Below are 16,078 nucleotides of genomic sequence, written 5' to 3' on the forward strand. Positions count from 1 at the left end.
TATTCCTGTTCATCTTCCGAAGAAATTGCAAACTGGGCCAAACAGGAGGTTAAAGGCGCTGACTCTCCAAGTGGGGAGAGTGTTAGTAAAGCGTCTGGAATGTTGCACCCGAGTACCAGGGGAGGAAAACTGAGACATATTTGAACACGTCTCCCATTCACATGGTTGATCATACTTGGGTTCCACATGCATGTTTTAGCTGAAGGAAGAATACCTTAAACCTGGAGAGTTGAGACCCGTGTAATGGGTACCATGCAATATGACTTCAAAGGGTCTTCATTTGCTCACCGAACCTCTCCAATCCTATCACTGCTGCGTTTATGCCCCTGTACACATGCTTGATTCTCTTTCGGAGACATAGCAATCCATAGGTTTTAAGATACTTACTAGTCAGGTACATTCTTAGGCGTTTAATATGCGGTGTTGAGTCCATTTCGTTGAGCAAGGAGTAGCTCTTGTCTATTCCATATTTGACTTAAGGAACTTTATCTGTGCTCATTTCAATCTCTGGTTTTATGCAGCACCCCAACTCACCTTTCCCCTTAAGCAAGCATAAGTTGTTTTTCTAAATTTGAGACCCTGTTCTGTTCTGTAATTCAGTTCCTGTGTAGCCAAGTTTACATTCCGTGTATTACTGATATCTTATGATGTTTCTTTTTCTGTGTGACTTACTTCAGTTAGAATCATCATACCTGAATCCACTCATTGTGCTGCTAAGGGCCTGATGACACAGATTTCATTGCTGAGTGATATTGCTTTGTAAGTAAATACCACAACTTCTTTATCCATTTTTCACTTTCTGCGATGTTGAACTTGTACTGTAAACGAGGTTCTTGTAAACAGAGCCGTTCCAAACTTTGGGGTGGCTGTGTCTTTTTGATTTTAATTTCCCTAAGCTATAGGACCATAAGTGGAAGTGCCCTAGGTTCTGTTGCTTTGTTTTTTAGATGTTTCAGGAAACACCATACACTTCTCCCGAGTGGTTGTTGGCAATTTACATCCCGCCCATCAGCATAACAAGGCTCCCAGTTCTCCATGGCCTGTCCTGCCTTTCTGGATTTTACACTTTTTTCAGATGCCCCTTTTGACCGGGGGGAAGTGAGACTTCATTGTAGTGCAGATTTCCTTTGCAAGCTTGCTTGGTTGGCCAGAAAGGGCGTATGCGTTTTTTCCTGAATATATTCAGGAAAAAACGCATACGCCCTTTTTGGCCAAGTGCATCATTGTGGACGTTCTGCCTCTTTTCCTATGCTTTCAATGCAATTCCAGTCTACCTCCTGAAATCGGGTTCCTGCAATTCTGCCCCGCTTTCAAGTCCTCTTGGCAGCCTTACTTCAGTCTATTTTGGATGATAGATGTCATTTATAACTCTGCAGGTTTGTGAATTACAGTGCCCCTGAACTCCTTTCTTCAACTTGCTTTCTTGTGACCTGGCCGCAACACCGCAGGATGGCTTCAGGCCCTAATCTGGTTCCGGCACGGCACGCTGAGCCTTTGGTTATTTCCTTTTCCTGGTGGGAAATGAGAGTTAAATTTGCCCGTCCAGACACCTCCAGCTAGTCTCTCATTGGTTCTCGCTATTCCTGTTCATCTTCCGCAGAAATTGCAAACTGGGCCAAACAGGAGGTTAAAGGCGCTGACTCTCCAAGTGGGGAGAGTGTTAGTAAAGCGTCTGGAATGTTGCACCCGAGTACCAGGGGAGGAAAACTGAGACATATTTGAACACGTCTCCCGTTCACATGGTTGATCATACTTGGGTTCCACATGCATGTTTTAGCTGAAGGAAGAATACCTTAAACCTGGAGAGTTGAGACCCGTGTAATGGGTACCATGCAATATGACTTCAAAGGGTCTTCATTTGCTCACCGAACCTCTCCAATCCTATCACTGCTGCGTTTATGCCCCTGTACACATGCTTGATTCTCTTTCGGAGACATAGCAATCCATAGGTTTTAAGATACTTACTAGTCAGGTACATTCTTAGGCGTTTAATATGCGGTGTTGAGTCCATTTCGTTGAGCAAGGAGTAGCTCTTGTCTATTCCATATTTGACTTAAGGAACTTTATCTGTGCTCATTTCAATCTCTGGTTTTATGCAGCACCCCAACTCACCTTTCCCCTTAAGCAAGCATAAGTTGTTTTTCTAAATTTGAGACCCTGTTCTGTTCTGTAATTCAGTTCCTGTGTAGCCAAGTTTACATTCTGTGTATTACTGATATCTTATGATGTTTCTTTTTCTGTGTGACTTACTTCAGTTAGAATCATCATACCTGAATCCACTCATTGTGCTGCTAAGGGCCTGATGACACAGATTTCATTGCTGAGTGATATTGCTTTGTAAGTAAATACCACAACTTCTTTATCCATTTTTCACTTTCTGCGATGTTGAACTTGTACTGTAAACGAGGTTCTTGTAAACAGAGGCGTCCCAAACTTTGGGGTGGCTGTGTCTTTTTGATTTTAATTTCCCTAAGCTATAGGACCATAAGTGGCAGTGCCCTAGGCTCTGTTGCTTTGTTTTTTAGATGTTTCAGGAAACACCATACACTTCTCCCGAGTGTCTGTTGGCAATTTCCATCCCGCCCATCAGCATAACAAGGCTCCCAGTTCTCCATGGCCTGTCCTGCCTTTCTGGATTTTACACTTTTTTCAGATGGCCCTTTTGACCCGGGGGAAGTGAGACTTCATTGTAGTGCAGATTTCCTTTGCAAGCTTGCTTGGTTGGCCAAAAAGGGCGTATGCGTTTTTTCCTGAATATATTCAGGAAAAAACGCATACGCCCTTTTTGGCCAAGTGCATCATTGTGGACGTTCTGCCTCTTTTCCTATGCTTTCAATGCAATTCCAGTCTACCTCCTGAAATCGGTTTCCTGCAATTCTGCCCCGCTTTGAAGTCCTCTTGGCAGCCTTACTTCAGTATATTTTTGGACGATAGCTGTCATTTATAACTCTGCAGGTTTGTGAATTACAGTGCCCCTGAGCTCCTTTCTTCAACTCGCTTTCTTGTGACCTGCCCGCAACACCGCAGGATGGCTTCAGGCCCTAATCTGGTTCCGGTACGGCACGCTGAGCCTTTGGTTATTTCCTCTTCCTGTTGGGAAATGAGAGTTAAATTTGCCCGTCCAGACACCTCCAGCTAGCCTCTCATTGGTTCTCGCTATTCCTGTTCATCTTCCGCAGAAATTGCAAACTGTGCCAAACAGGAGGTTAAAGGCGCTGACTCTCCAAGTGGGGAGAGTGTTAGTAAAGCATCTGGAATGTTGCACCCGAGTACCAGGGGAGGAAAACTGAGACATATTTGAACACGTCTCCCGATCACATGGTTGATCATACTCTGGGTTCCACATGCATGTTTTAGCTGAAGGAAGAATACCTAAAACCTGGGTAGTTGAAACCCGTGGAATGGGTACCATGCAATATGACTTCAAAGGGTCTTCATTTGCTCACCGAACCTCTCCAATCCTATCACTGCTGCGTTTATGCCCCTGTACACATGCTTGATTCTCTTTCGGAGACATAGCAATCCATAGGTTTTAAGATACTTACTAGTCAGGTACATTCTTAGGCGTTTAGTATGGGGTGTTGAGTCCATTTCGTTGAGCAAGGAGTAGCTCTTGTCTATTCCATATTTGGCTTAAGGAACTTTATCTGTGCTCATTTCAATCTCTGGTTTTATGCAGCACCCCAACTCACCTTTCCCCTTAAGCAAGCATAAGTTGCGTTTCTAAATTTGAGACCCTGTTCTGTTTTGGAATTCAGTTCCTGTGTAGCCAAGTTTACATTCCTTGTATTAGTGATATCTTATGATGTTTCTTTTTCTGTGTGACTTATTTCAGTTAGAATCATCGTACCTGAATCCACTCATTATGCTGCTACGGGCCTGATGACATAGATTTCATGGCTGAGTGATACTGCATTGTAAGTAAATACCACAACTTCTTTATCCATTTTTTACTTTCTGCGATGTTGAACTTGTACTGTAAACGAGGTTCTTGTAAATAGAGGCGTCCCAAACTTTGGGGTGGCTGTGTCTTTTTGATTTTAATTTCCCTAAGCTATAGGACCAGAAGTGGAAGTGCCCTAGTCTCTGTTGCTTTGGTTTTTAGATGTTTCAGGAAACACCGTGCACTTCTCCCGAGTGTCTGTTGGCAATTTACATCCCGCCCATCAGCATAACAAGGCTCCCAGTTGTCCATGGCCTGTCCTGCCTTTCTGGATTTTACACTTTTTTCAGATGGCCCTTTTGACCGGGGGGAAGTGAGACTTCATTGTAGTGCAGATTTCATTTGCAAGCTTGCTTGGTTGGCCAAAAAGGGCGTATGCGTTTTTTCCTGAATATATTCAGGAAAAAACGCATACGCCCTTTTTGGCCAAGTGCATCATTGTGGACGTTCTGCCTCTTTTCCTATGCTTTCAATGCAATTCCAGTCTACCTCCTGAAATCGGTTTCCTGCAGTTCTGCCCCGCTTTCAAGTCCTCTTGGCAGCCTTACTTCAGTATATTTTTGGACGATAGCTGTCATTTATAACTCTGCAGGTTTGTGAATTACATTGCCCCTGAGCTACTTTCTTCAACTCGCTTTCTTGTGAGCTGGCCGCAACACCGCAGGATGGCTTCAGGCCCTAATCTGGTTCTGGCGCGGCACACTGAGCCTTTGGTTAATTCCTCTTCCTGGTGGGAAATGAGAGTTAAATTTGCCCGTCCAGACACCTCCAGCTAGTCTCTCATTGGTTCTCCCTATTCCTGTTCATCTTCCGCAGAAATTGCAAACTGGGCCAAACAGGAGTTTAAAGGCGCTGACTCTCCAAGTCGGGAGAGTGTTAGTAAAGCGTCTGGAATGTTGCACCCGAGTACCAGGGTACGAAAACTGAGACATATTTGAACACGTCTCTCGATCACATGGTTGATCATACTCTAGGTTCCACATGCATGTTTTAGCTGAAGGAAGAATACCTTAAACCTGGGTAGTTGAAACCCGTGGAATGGGTACAATGCAATATGACTTCAAAGGGTCTTCATTTGCTCACCGAACCTCTCCAATCCTATCACTGCTGCGTTTATGCCCCTGTACACATGCTTGATTCTCTTTTGGAGACATAGCAATCCATAGGTTTTAAGATACTTACTAGTCAGGAACATTCTTAGGCGTTTAATATGGGGTGTTGAGTCCATTTCGTTGAGCAAGGAGTAGCTCTTGTCTATTCCATATTTGGCTTAAGGACCTTTATCTGTGCTCATTTCAATCTCTGGTTTTATGCAGCACCCCAACTCACCTTTCCCCTTAAGCAAGCATAAGTTGGTTTTCTAAATTTGAGACCCTGTTCTGTTCTGTAATTCAGTTCCTGTGTAGCCAAGTTTACATTCCGTGTATTAGTGATATCTTATGATGTTTCTTTTTCTGTGTGACTTATTTCAGTTAGAATCATCGTACCTGAATCCACTCATTATGCTGCTATGGGCCTGATGACATAGATTTCATTGCTGAGTGATACTGCATTGTACGTAAGTACCACAAGTTCTTTATCCATTTTTCACTTTCTGTGATATTGAACTTGTACTGTACACGAGGTTCTTGTAAACAGAGCCATTCCAAACTTTGGGGTGGCTGTGTCTTTTTGATTTTAATTTCCCTAAGCTATAGGACCATAAGTGGAAGTGCCCTAGGCTCTGTTGCTTTGTTTTTTAGATGTTTCAGGAAACACCATACACTTCTCCCGAGTGTCTGTTGGCAATTTACATCCCGCCCATCAGCATAACAAGGCTCCCAGTTCTCCATGGCCTGTCCTGCCTTTCTGGATTTTACACTTTTTTCAGATGGCCCTTTTGACCGGGGGGAAGTGAGACTTCATTGTAGTGCAGATTTCCTTTGCAAGCTTGCTTGGTTGGCCAAAAAGGGCGTATGCGTTTTTTCCTGAATATATTCAGGAAAAAACGCATACGCCCTTTTTGGCCAAGTGCATCATTGTGGACGTTCTGCCTCTTTTCCTATGCTTTCAATGCAATTCCAGTCTACCTCCTGAAATCGGTTTCCTGCAATTCTGCCCCGCTTTCAAGTCCTCTTGGCAGCCTTACTTCAGTATATTTTTGGACGATAGCTGTCATTTATAACTCTGCATGTTTGTGAATTACAGTGCCCCTGATCTCCTTTCTTCAACTCGCTTTCTTGTGACCTGGTCGCAACACCGTAGGATGGCTTCAGGCCCTAATCTGGTTCTGGCACGGCACGCTGAGCCTCTGGTTATTTCCTCTTTTTGGTGGGAAATGAGAGTTAAATTTGCCTGTCCAGACACCTCCAGCTAGTCTCTCATTGGTTCTCCCTATTCCTGTTCATCTTCCGCAGAAATTGCAAACTGGGCCAAACAGGAGGTTAAAGGCGCTGACTCTCCAAGTGGGGAGAGTGTTAGTAAAGCATCTGGAATGTTGCACCCGAGTACCAGGGGAGGCAAACTGAGACAAATTTGAACACGTCTCCCGTTCACACGGTTGATCATACTCTGGGTTCCACATGCATGTTTTAGCTGAAGGAAGAATACCTTAAACATGGAGAGTTGAGACCCGTGTAATGGGTACCATGCAATATGACTTCAAAGGGTCTTCATTTGCTCACCGAACCTCTCCAATCCTATCACTGCTGCGTTTATGTCCTTGTACACACGCTTGATTCTCTTTTGGAGACATAGCAATCCATAGGTTTTAAGATACTTACTAGTCAGGTACATTCTTAGGTGTTTAATATGCGGTGTTGAGTCCATTTCGTTGAGCAAGGAGTAGCTCTTGTCTATTCCATATTTGGCTTAAGGAACTTTATCTGTGCTCATTTCAATCTCTGGTTTTATGTAGCACCCCAACTCACCTTTCCCCTTAAGCAAGCATAAGTTGGGTTTCTAAATTTGAGACCCTGTTCTGTTTTGGAATTCAGTTCCTGTGTAGCCATGTTTACATTCCGTGTATTACTGATATCTTATGATGTTTCTTTTCCTGTGTGACTTATTTCAGTTAGAATCATCGTACCTGAATCCACTCATTATGCTGCTATGGGCCTGATGACATAGATTTCATGGCTGAGTGATACTGCATTGTACGTAAGTACCACAAGTTCTTTATCCATTTTTCACTTTCTGTGATATTGAACTTGTACGGTAAACGAGGTTCTTGTAAACAAAGGCGTCCCAAACTTTGGGGTGGCTGTGTCTTTTTGATTTTAATTTCCCTAAGCTATAGGACCATAAGTGGAAGTGCCCTAGGCTCTGTTGCTTTGTTTTTTAGATGTTTCAGGAAACACCATACACTTCTCCCGAGTGTCTGTTGGCAATTAACATCCCGCCCATCAGCATAACAAGGCTCCCAGTTCTCCATGGCCTGTCCTGCCTTTCTGGATTTTACACTTTTTTCAGATGGCCCTTTTGACCGGGGGGAAGTGAGACTTCATTGTAGTGCAGATTTCCTTTGCAAGCTTGCTTGGTTGGCCAAAAAGGGCGTATGCGTTTTTTCCTGAATATATTCAGGAAAAAACGCATACGCCCTTTTTGGCCAAGTGCATCATTGTGGACGTTCTACCTCTTTTCCTATGCTTTCAATGCAATTCCAGTCTACCTCCTGAAATCGGTTTCCTGCAATTCTGCCCCGCTTTCAAGTCCCCTTGGCAGCCTTACTTCAGTATATTTTTGGACGATAGCTGTCATTTATAACTCTGCAGGTTTGTGAATTACAGTGCCCCTGAGCTCCTTTCTTCAACTCGCTTTCTTGTGACCTGGCCGCAACACCGCAGGATGGCTTCAGGACCTAATCTGGTTCCCGCACGGCACGCTGAGCCTTTGGTTAATTCCTCTTCCTGGTAGGAAATGAGAGTTAAATTTGCCCGTCCAGACACCTCCAGCTAGTCTCTCATTGGTTCTCCCTATTCCTGTTCATCTTCCGCAGAAATTGCAAACTGGGCCAAACAGGAGGTTAAAGGCGCTGACTCTCCAAGTGGGGAGAGTGTTAGTAAAGCGTATGGAATGTTGCACCCGAGTACCAGGGGAGGAAAACTGAGACATATTTGAACACGTCTCCCATTCACACGGTTGATCATACTCTGGGTTCCACATGCATGTGTTAGCTGAAGGAAGAATACCTTAAACCTGGAGAGTTGAGACCCGTGGAATGGGTACCATGCAATATGACTTCAAAGGGTCTTCACTTGCTCACCGAACCTCTCCAATCCTATCACTGCTGCGTTTATGCCCCTGTACACACGCTTGATACTCTTTTGGAGACATAGCAATCCATAGGTTTTAAGATACCTACTAGTCAGGTACATTCTTAGGCGTTTAATATGGGGTGTTGAGTCCATTTCGTTGAGCAAGGAGTAGCTCTTGTCTATTCCATATTTGGCTTAAGGAACTTTACCTGTGCTCATTTCAATCTCTGGTTTTATGCAGCACCCCAACTCACCTTTCCCCTTAAGCAAGCATAAGTTGGTTTTCTAAATTTGAGACCCTGTTCTGTTTTGGAATTCAGTTCCTGTGTAGCCAAGTTTACATTCCGTGTATTAGTGATATCTTATGATGTTTCTTTTTCTGTGTGACTTATTTCAGTTAGAATCATCGTACCTGAATCCACTCATTATGCGGCTATGGGCCTGATGACATAGATTTCATTGCTGAGTGATACTGCATTGTATGTAAGTACCACAAGTTCTTTATCCATTTTTCACTTTCTGTGATATTGAACTTGTACGGTAAATGAGGTTCTTGTAAACAGAGGCGTCCCAAACTTTGGGGTGGCTGTGTCTTTTTGATTTTAATTTCCCTAAGCTATAGGACCATAAGTGGAAGTGCCCTAGGCTCTGTTGCTTTGTTTTTTAGATGTTTCAGGAAACACCATACACTTCTCCGGAGTGTCTGTTGGCAGTTTACATCCCGCCCATCAGCATAACAAGGTTCCCAGTTCTCCATGGCCTGTCCTGCCTTTCTGGATTTTACACTTTTTTCAGATGGCCCTTTTGACCGGGGGGAAGTGAGACTTCATTGTAGTGCAGATTTCCTTTGCAAGCTTGCTTGGTTGCCCAAAAGGGCGTGTGCGTTTTTTCCTGAATATATTCAGGAAAAAACGCACACGCCCTTTTTGGCCAAGTGCATCATTGTGGACGTTCTGCCTCTTTTCCTATGCTTTCAATGCAATTCCAGTCTACCTCCTGAAATCGGTTTCCTGCAATTCTGCCCCGCTTTCAAGTCCTCTTGGCAGCCTTACTTCAGTCTATTTTTGGACGATAGCTGTCATTTATAACTCTGCAGGTTTGTGAGTTACAGTGCCCCTGAGCTCCTTTCTTCAACTCGCTTTCTTGTGAGCCGGCCACAACACCGCAGGATGGCTTCAGGCCCTAATCTGGTTCAGGCATGGCACGCTGAGCCTTTGGTTATTTCCTCTTCCTGGTGCGAAATGAGAGTTAAATTTGCCCGTCCAGACACCTCCAGCTAGTCTCTCATTGGTTCTCCCTATTCCTGTTCATCTTCCGCAGAAATTGCAAACTGGGCCAAACATGAGGTTAAAGGTGCTGACTCTCCAAGTGGGCCGAGTGTTAGTAAAGTGTCTGGAATGTTGCACCCGAGTACCAGGGGAGGAAAACTGAGACATATTTGAACACGTCTCCCGTTCACACGGTTGATCATACTCTGGGTTCCACGTGCATGTTTTAGCTGAAGGAAGAATACCTTAAACCTGGAGAGTTGAGACCCGTGGAATGGGTACCATGCAATATGACTTCAAAGGGTCTTCATTTGCTCACCGAACCTCTCCAATCCTATCACTGCTGCGTTTATGCCCCTGTACACATGCGTGATTCTCTTTCGGAGACATAGCAATCCATAGGTTTTAAGATACTTACTAGTCAGGTACATTCTTAGGCGTTTAATATGGGGTGTTGAGTCCATTTCGTTGAGCAAGGAGTAGCTCTTGTCTATTCCATATTTGGCTTAAGGAACTTTATCTGTGCTCATTTCAATCTCTGGTTTTATGCAGCACCCCAACTCACCTTTCCCCTTAAGCAAGCATAAGTTGGTTTTCTAAATTTGAGACCCTGTTCTGTTCTGTAATTCAGTTCCTGTGTAGCCAAGTTTACATTCCGTGTATTACTGATATCTTATGATGTTTCTTTTTCTGTGTGACTTATTTCAGTTTGAATCATCATACCTGAATCCACTCATTGTGCTGCTAAGGGCCTGATGACATAGATTTCATTGCTGAGTGATATTGCTTTGTAAGTAAATACCACAACTTCTTTATCCATTTTTCACTTTCTGTGATGTTGAACTTGTACTGTAAACGAGGTTCTTGTAAACAGAGGCATCCCAAACTTTTGGGTGGCTGTGTCTTTTTGATTTTAATTTCCCTAAGCTATAGGACCATAAGTGGAAGTGCCCTAGGCTCTTTTGCTTTGTTTTTTAGATGTTTCTGGAAACACCATACACTTCTCCCGAGTGTCTGTTGGCAATTTACATCCCGCCCATCAGCATAACAAGGCTCCCAGTTCTCCATGGCCTGTCCTGCCTTTCTGGATTTTACACTTTTTTCAGATGGCCCGTTTGACCGGGGGGAAGTGAGACTTCATTGTAGTGCAGATTTCCTTTGCAAGCTTGCTTGGTTGGCCAAAAATGGCGTATGCGTTTTTTCCTGAATATATTCAGGAAAAAACGCATACGCCCTTTTTGGCCAAGTGCATCATTGTGGACGTTCTGCCTCTATTCCTATGCTTTCAATGCAATTCCAGTCTACCTCCTGAAAACAGTTTCCTGCAATTCTGCCCCGCTTTCAAGTCCTCTTGGCAGCCTTACTTCAGTATATTTTTGGACGAGAGCTGTCATTTATAACTCTGCAGGTTTGTGAATTACAGTGCCCCTGAGCTCCTTTCTTCAACTTGCTTTCTTGTGAGCTGGCCGCAACACCGCAGGATGGCTTCAGGCCCTAATCTGGTTCTGTCACGGCACGCCGAGCCTTTGGTTAATTCCTCTTCCTGGTGGGAAATGAGAGTTAAATTTGCCCGTCCAGACACCTCCAGCTAGTCTCTCATTGGTTCTCGGTATTCCTGTTCATCTTCCACAGAAATTGCAAGCTGGGCCAAACAGGAGGTTAAAGGGACTGACTCTCCAAGTCGGGAGAGTGTTAGTAAAGCGTCTGGAATGTTGCATCCGAGTACCAGGGTACGAAAACTGAGACATATTTGAACACGTCTCTCGATCACATGGTTGGTCATACACTAGGTTCCACATGCATGTTTTAGCTGAAGGAAGAATACCTTAAACCTGGAGAGTTGAGACCCGTGGAATGGGTACCATGCAATATGAGTTCAAAGGGTCTTCATTTGCTCACCGAACCTCTCCAATCCTATCACTGCTGCGTTTATGCCCCTGTACACATGCTTGATTCTCTTTTGGAGACATAGCAATCCATAGGTTTTAAGATACTTACTAGTCAGGTACATTTTTAGGCGTTTAATATGCGGTGTTGAGTCCATTTCGTTGAGCAAGGAGTAGCTCTTGTGTATTCCATATTTGGCTTGAGGAACTTTATCTGTGCTCATTTCAATCTCTGGTTTTATGCAGCACCCCAACTCACCTTTCCCCTTAAGCAAGCATAAGTTGGTTTTCTAAATTTGAGACCCTGTTCTGTTTTGGAATTCATTTCCTATGTAGCCAAGTTTACATTCCGTGTATTAGTGATATCTTATGATGTTTCTTTTTCTGTGTGACTTATTTCAGTTAGAATCATCGTACCTGAATCCACTCATTATGCTGCTACGGGCCTGATGACATAGATTTCATTGCTGAGTGATACTGCATTGTACGTAAGTACCACAAGTTCTTTATCCATTTTTCACTTTCTGTGATATTGAACTTGTACGGTAAACGAGGTTCTTGTAAACAGAGGCGTCCCAAACTTTGGGGTGGCTGTGTCTTTTTGATTTTAATTTCCCTAAGCTATAGGACCATAAGTGGAAGTGCCCTAGGCTCTGTTGCTTTGTTTCTTAGATGTTTCAGGAAACACCATACACTTCTCCCGAGTGTCTGTTGACAATTTACATCCCGCCCATCAGCATAACAAGGCTCCCAGTTCTCCATGGCCTGTCCTGCCTTTCTGGATTTTACACTGTTTTCAGATGGCCCTTTTGACCGGGGGGAAGTGAGACTTCATTGTAGTGCAGATTTCATTTGCAAGTTTGCTTGGTTGGCCAAAAAGGGCGTATGCGTTTTTTCCTAAATATATTCAGGAAAAAACGCATATGCCCTTTTTGACCAAGTGCATCATTGTGGACGTTCTGCCTCTTTTCCTATGCTTTCAATGCAATTCCAGTCTACCTCCTGAAATCGGTTTCCTGCAATTCTGCCCCGCTTTCAAGTCCTCTTGGCAACCTTACTTCAGTATATTTTTGGAAGATAGCTGTCATTTATAACTCTGCAGGTTTGTGAATTACAGTGCCCCTGAGCTCCTTTCTTCAACTCGCTTTCTTGTGACCTGGCCGCAACACCGCAGGATGGCTTCAGACCCTAATATGGTTCCGGGATGGCACGCTGAGCCTTTGGTTAATTCCTCTTCCTGGTGGGAAATGAGAGTTAAATTTGCCCGTCCAGACACCTCCAGCTAGTCTCTCATTGGTTCTCGCTATTCCTGTTCATCTTCCGCAGAAATTGCAAACTGGACCAAACAGGAGGTTAAAGGGACTGACTCTCCAAGTCGGGAGAGTGTTAGTAAAGCGTCCGGAATGTTACACCCGAGTACCAGGGTACGAAAACTGAGACATATTTGAACACATCTCCCGATCACATGGTTGATCATACTATAGGTTCCACATGCATGTTTTAGCTGAAGGAAGAATACCTTAAACCTGGGTAGTTGAAACCCGTGGAATGGGTACCATGCAATATGACTTCAAAGGGTCTTCATTTGCTCACCGAACCTCTCCAATCCTATCACTGCTGCGTTTATGCCCCTGTACACATGCTTGATTCTCTTTCGGAGACATAGCAATCCATAGGTTTTAAGATACTTACTAGTCAGGTACATTCTTAGGCGTTTAATATGCGGTGTTGAGTCCATTTCATTGAGCAAGGAGTAGCTCTTGTCTATTCCATATTTGGCTTAAGGAACTTTATCTGTGCTCATTTCAATCTCTGGTTTTATGCAGCAACCCAACTCCCCTTTACCCTTAAGCAAGCATAAGTTGGTTTTCTAAATTTGAGAACCTGTTCTGTTTTGGAATTCAGTTCCTGTGTAGCCAAGTTTACATTCCGTGTATTAGTGATATCTTATGATGTTTCTTTTTCTGTGTGACTTATTTCAGTTAGAATCATCGTACCTGAATCCACTCATTATGCTGCTACGGGCCTGATGACATAGATTTCATTGCTGAGTGACACTGCATTGTACGTAAGTACCACAAGTTCTTTATCCATTTTTCACTTTCTGCGATGTTGAACTTGTACTGTAAACGAGGTTCTTGTAAACAGAGCCATTCCAAACTTTGGGGTGGCTGTGTCTTTTTGATTTTAATTTTCCTAAGCTATAGGACCATAAGTGGAAGTGCCCTAGGCTCTGTTGCTTTGTTTTTTAGATGTTTCAGGAAACACCATACACTTCTCCCAAGTGTCTGTTGGCAATTTACATCCCGCCCATCAGCATAAGAAGGCTCCCAGTTCTCAATGGACTGTTGCCTTTCTGGATTTTACACTTTTTTCAGATGGCCCTTTTGACCGGGGGGAAGTGAGACTTCATTGTAGTGCAGATTTCCTTTGCAAGCTTGCTTGGTTGGCCAAAAAGGGCGTATGCGTTTTTTCCTGAATATATTCAGGAAAAAACGCATACGCCCTTTTTGGCCAAGTGCATCATTGTGGACGTTCTGCCTCTTTTCCTATGCTTTCAATGCAATTCCAGTCTACCTCCTGAAATCGGTTTCCTGCAATTCTGCCCCGCTTTCAAGTCCTCTTGGCAGCCTTACTTCAGTCTATTTTTGGACGATAGCTGTCATTTATAACTCTGCAGGTTTGTGAATTACAGTGCCCCTGAGCTCCTTTCTTCAACTCGCTTTCTTGTGACCTGGCCGCAACACCGCAGGATGGCTTCAGGCCCTAATCTGGTTCCGGCACGGCACGCTGAGCCTTTCGTTAATTCCTCTTCCTGGTGGGAAATGAGAGTTAAATTTGCCCGTCCAGACACCTCCAGCTAGTCTCTCATTGGTTCTCGCTATTCCTGTTCATCTTCGGCAGAAATTGCAAACTGGGCCAAACAGGAGGTTAAAGGGACTGACTCTCCAAGTCGGGAGAGTGTTAGTAAAGCGTCTGGAATGTTGCACCCGAGTACCAGGGTACGAAAACTGAGACATATTTGAACACGTCTCCCGATCACATGGTTGATCATACTCTAGGTTCCACATGCATGTTTTAGCTGAAGGAAGAATACCTTAAACCTGGGTAGTTGAAACCCGTGGAATGGGTACCATGCAATATGACTTCAAAGGGTCTTGATTTGCTCACCGAACCTCTCCAATCCTATCACTGCTGCGTTTATGCCCCTGTACACATGCTTGATTCTCTTTCGGAGACATAGCAATCCATAGGTTTTAAGATACTTACTAGTCAGGAACATTCTTAGGCGTTTAATATGGGGTGTTGAGTCCATTTCGTTGAGCAAGGAGTAGCTGTTGTCTATTCCATATTTGGCTTAAGGAACTTTATCTGTGCTCATTGCAATCTCTGGTTTTATGCAGCACCCCAACTCACCTTTACCCTTAAGCAAGCATAAGTTGTTTTTCTAAATTTGAGACCCTGTTCTGTTCTGTAATTCAGTTCCTGTGTAGCCAAGTTTCCATTCCCTGTATTACTGATATCTTATGATGTTTCTTTTTCTGTGTGACTTATTTCAGTTAGAATCAACATACCTGAATCCACTCATTGTGCTGCTAAGGGCCAGATGACACAGATTTCATTGCTGAGTGATATTGCTTTGTAAGTAAATACCACAACTTCTTTATCCATTTTTCACTTTCTGCGATGTTGAACTTGTACTGTAAACGAGGTTCTTGTAAACAGAGCCGTTCGAAACTTTGGGGTGGCTGTGTCTTTTTGATTTTAATTTCCCTAAGCTATAGGACCATAAGTGGAAGTGCCCTAGGTTCTGTTGCTTTGTTTTTTAGATGTTTCAGGAAACACCATACACTTCTCCCGAGTGGTTGTTGGCAATTTACATCCCGCCCATCAGCATAACAAGGCTCCCAGTTCTCCATGGCCTGTCCTGCCTTTCTGGATTTTACACTATTTTCAGATGGCCCTTTTGACCGGGGGGAAGTGAGACTTCATTGTAGTGCAGATTTCCTTTGCAAGCTTGCTTGGTTGGCCAAAAAGGGCGTATGCGTTTTTTCCTGAATATATTCAGGAAAAAACGCATACGCCCTTTTTGGCCAAGTGCATCATTGTGGACGTTCTGCCTCTTTTCCTATGCTTTCAATGCAATTCCAGTCTACCTCCTGAAATCGGTTTCCTGCAATTCTGCCCCGCTTTCAAGTCCTCTTGGCAGCCTTACTTCAGTATATTTTTGGACGAAAGCTGTCATTTATAACTGCAGGTTTGTGAATTACAGTGCCCCTGAGCTCCTTTCTTCAACTCGGTTTCTTTTGAGCTGGCCGCAACACCGCAGGATGGCTTCACGCTCTAATCTGGTTCCGGTACGGCACGCTGAGCCTTTGGTTATTTCCTCTTCCTGGTGGGAAATGAGAGTTAAATTTGCCCGTCCAGACACCTCCAGCTAGCCTCTCATTGGTTCTCGCTATTCCTGTTCATCTTCCGCAGAAATTGCAAACTGGGCCAAACAGGACGTTAAAGGCGCTGACTCTCCAAGTGGGGAGAGTGTTAGTAAAGCGTCTGGAATGTTGCACCCGAGTACCAGGGGAGGAAAACTGAGACATATTTGAGCATGTCTCCCGATCACACGTTTGATCATACTCTGGCTTCCACATGCATGTTTTAGCTGAAGGAAGAATACCTTAAACCTGGAGAGTTGAGACCCGTGGAATGGGTACCATGCAATATGACTTCAAAGGGTCTTCATTTGCT

The 16,078-nt window shown here is 43.9% G+C and overlaps 1 long non-coding RNA gene across 1 annotated transcript in view; it reads left to right on the plus strand.

Annotated features, from left to right (window-relative positions):
- LOC307181396 overlaps positions 1 to 14,977 on the plus strand; it is a 531,327-nt gene extending 516,350 nt beyond the window's left edge. Inside the window, exon 4 of the long non-coding RNA XR_013826654.1 lies at positions 14,897 to 14,977. This is a non-coding gene — a long non-coding RNA (uncharacterized lncRNA). The remainder of the gene's footprint in view (positions 1 to 14,896) is intronic.
- The last annotated feature ends 1,101 nt before the right edge of the window (positions 14,978 to 16,078 follow it).

Source organism: Stenella coeruleoalba (genome assembly GCF_951394435.1).
Source record: "Stenella coeruleoalba genome assembly, contig: scaffold_85, whole genome shotgun sequence".
Classification (NCBI taxonomy): Eukaryota; Metazoa; Chordata; class Mammalia; order Artiodactyla; family Delphinidae; genus Stenella; species Stenella coeruleoalba.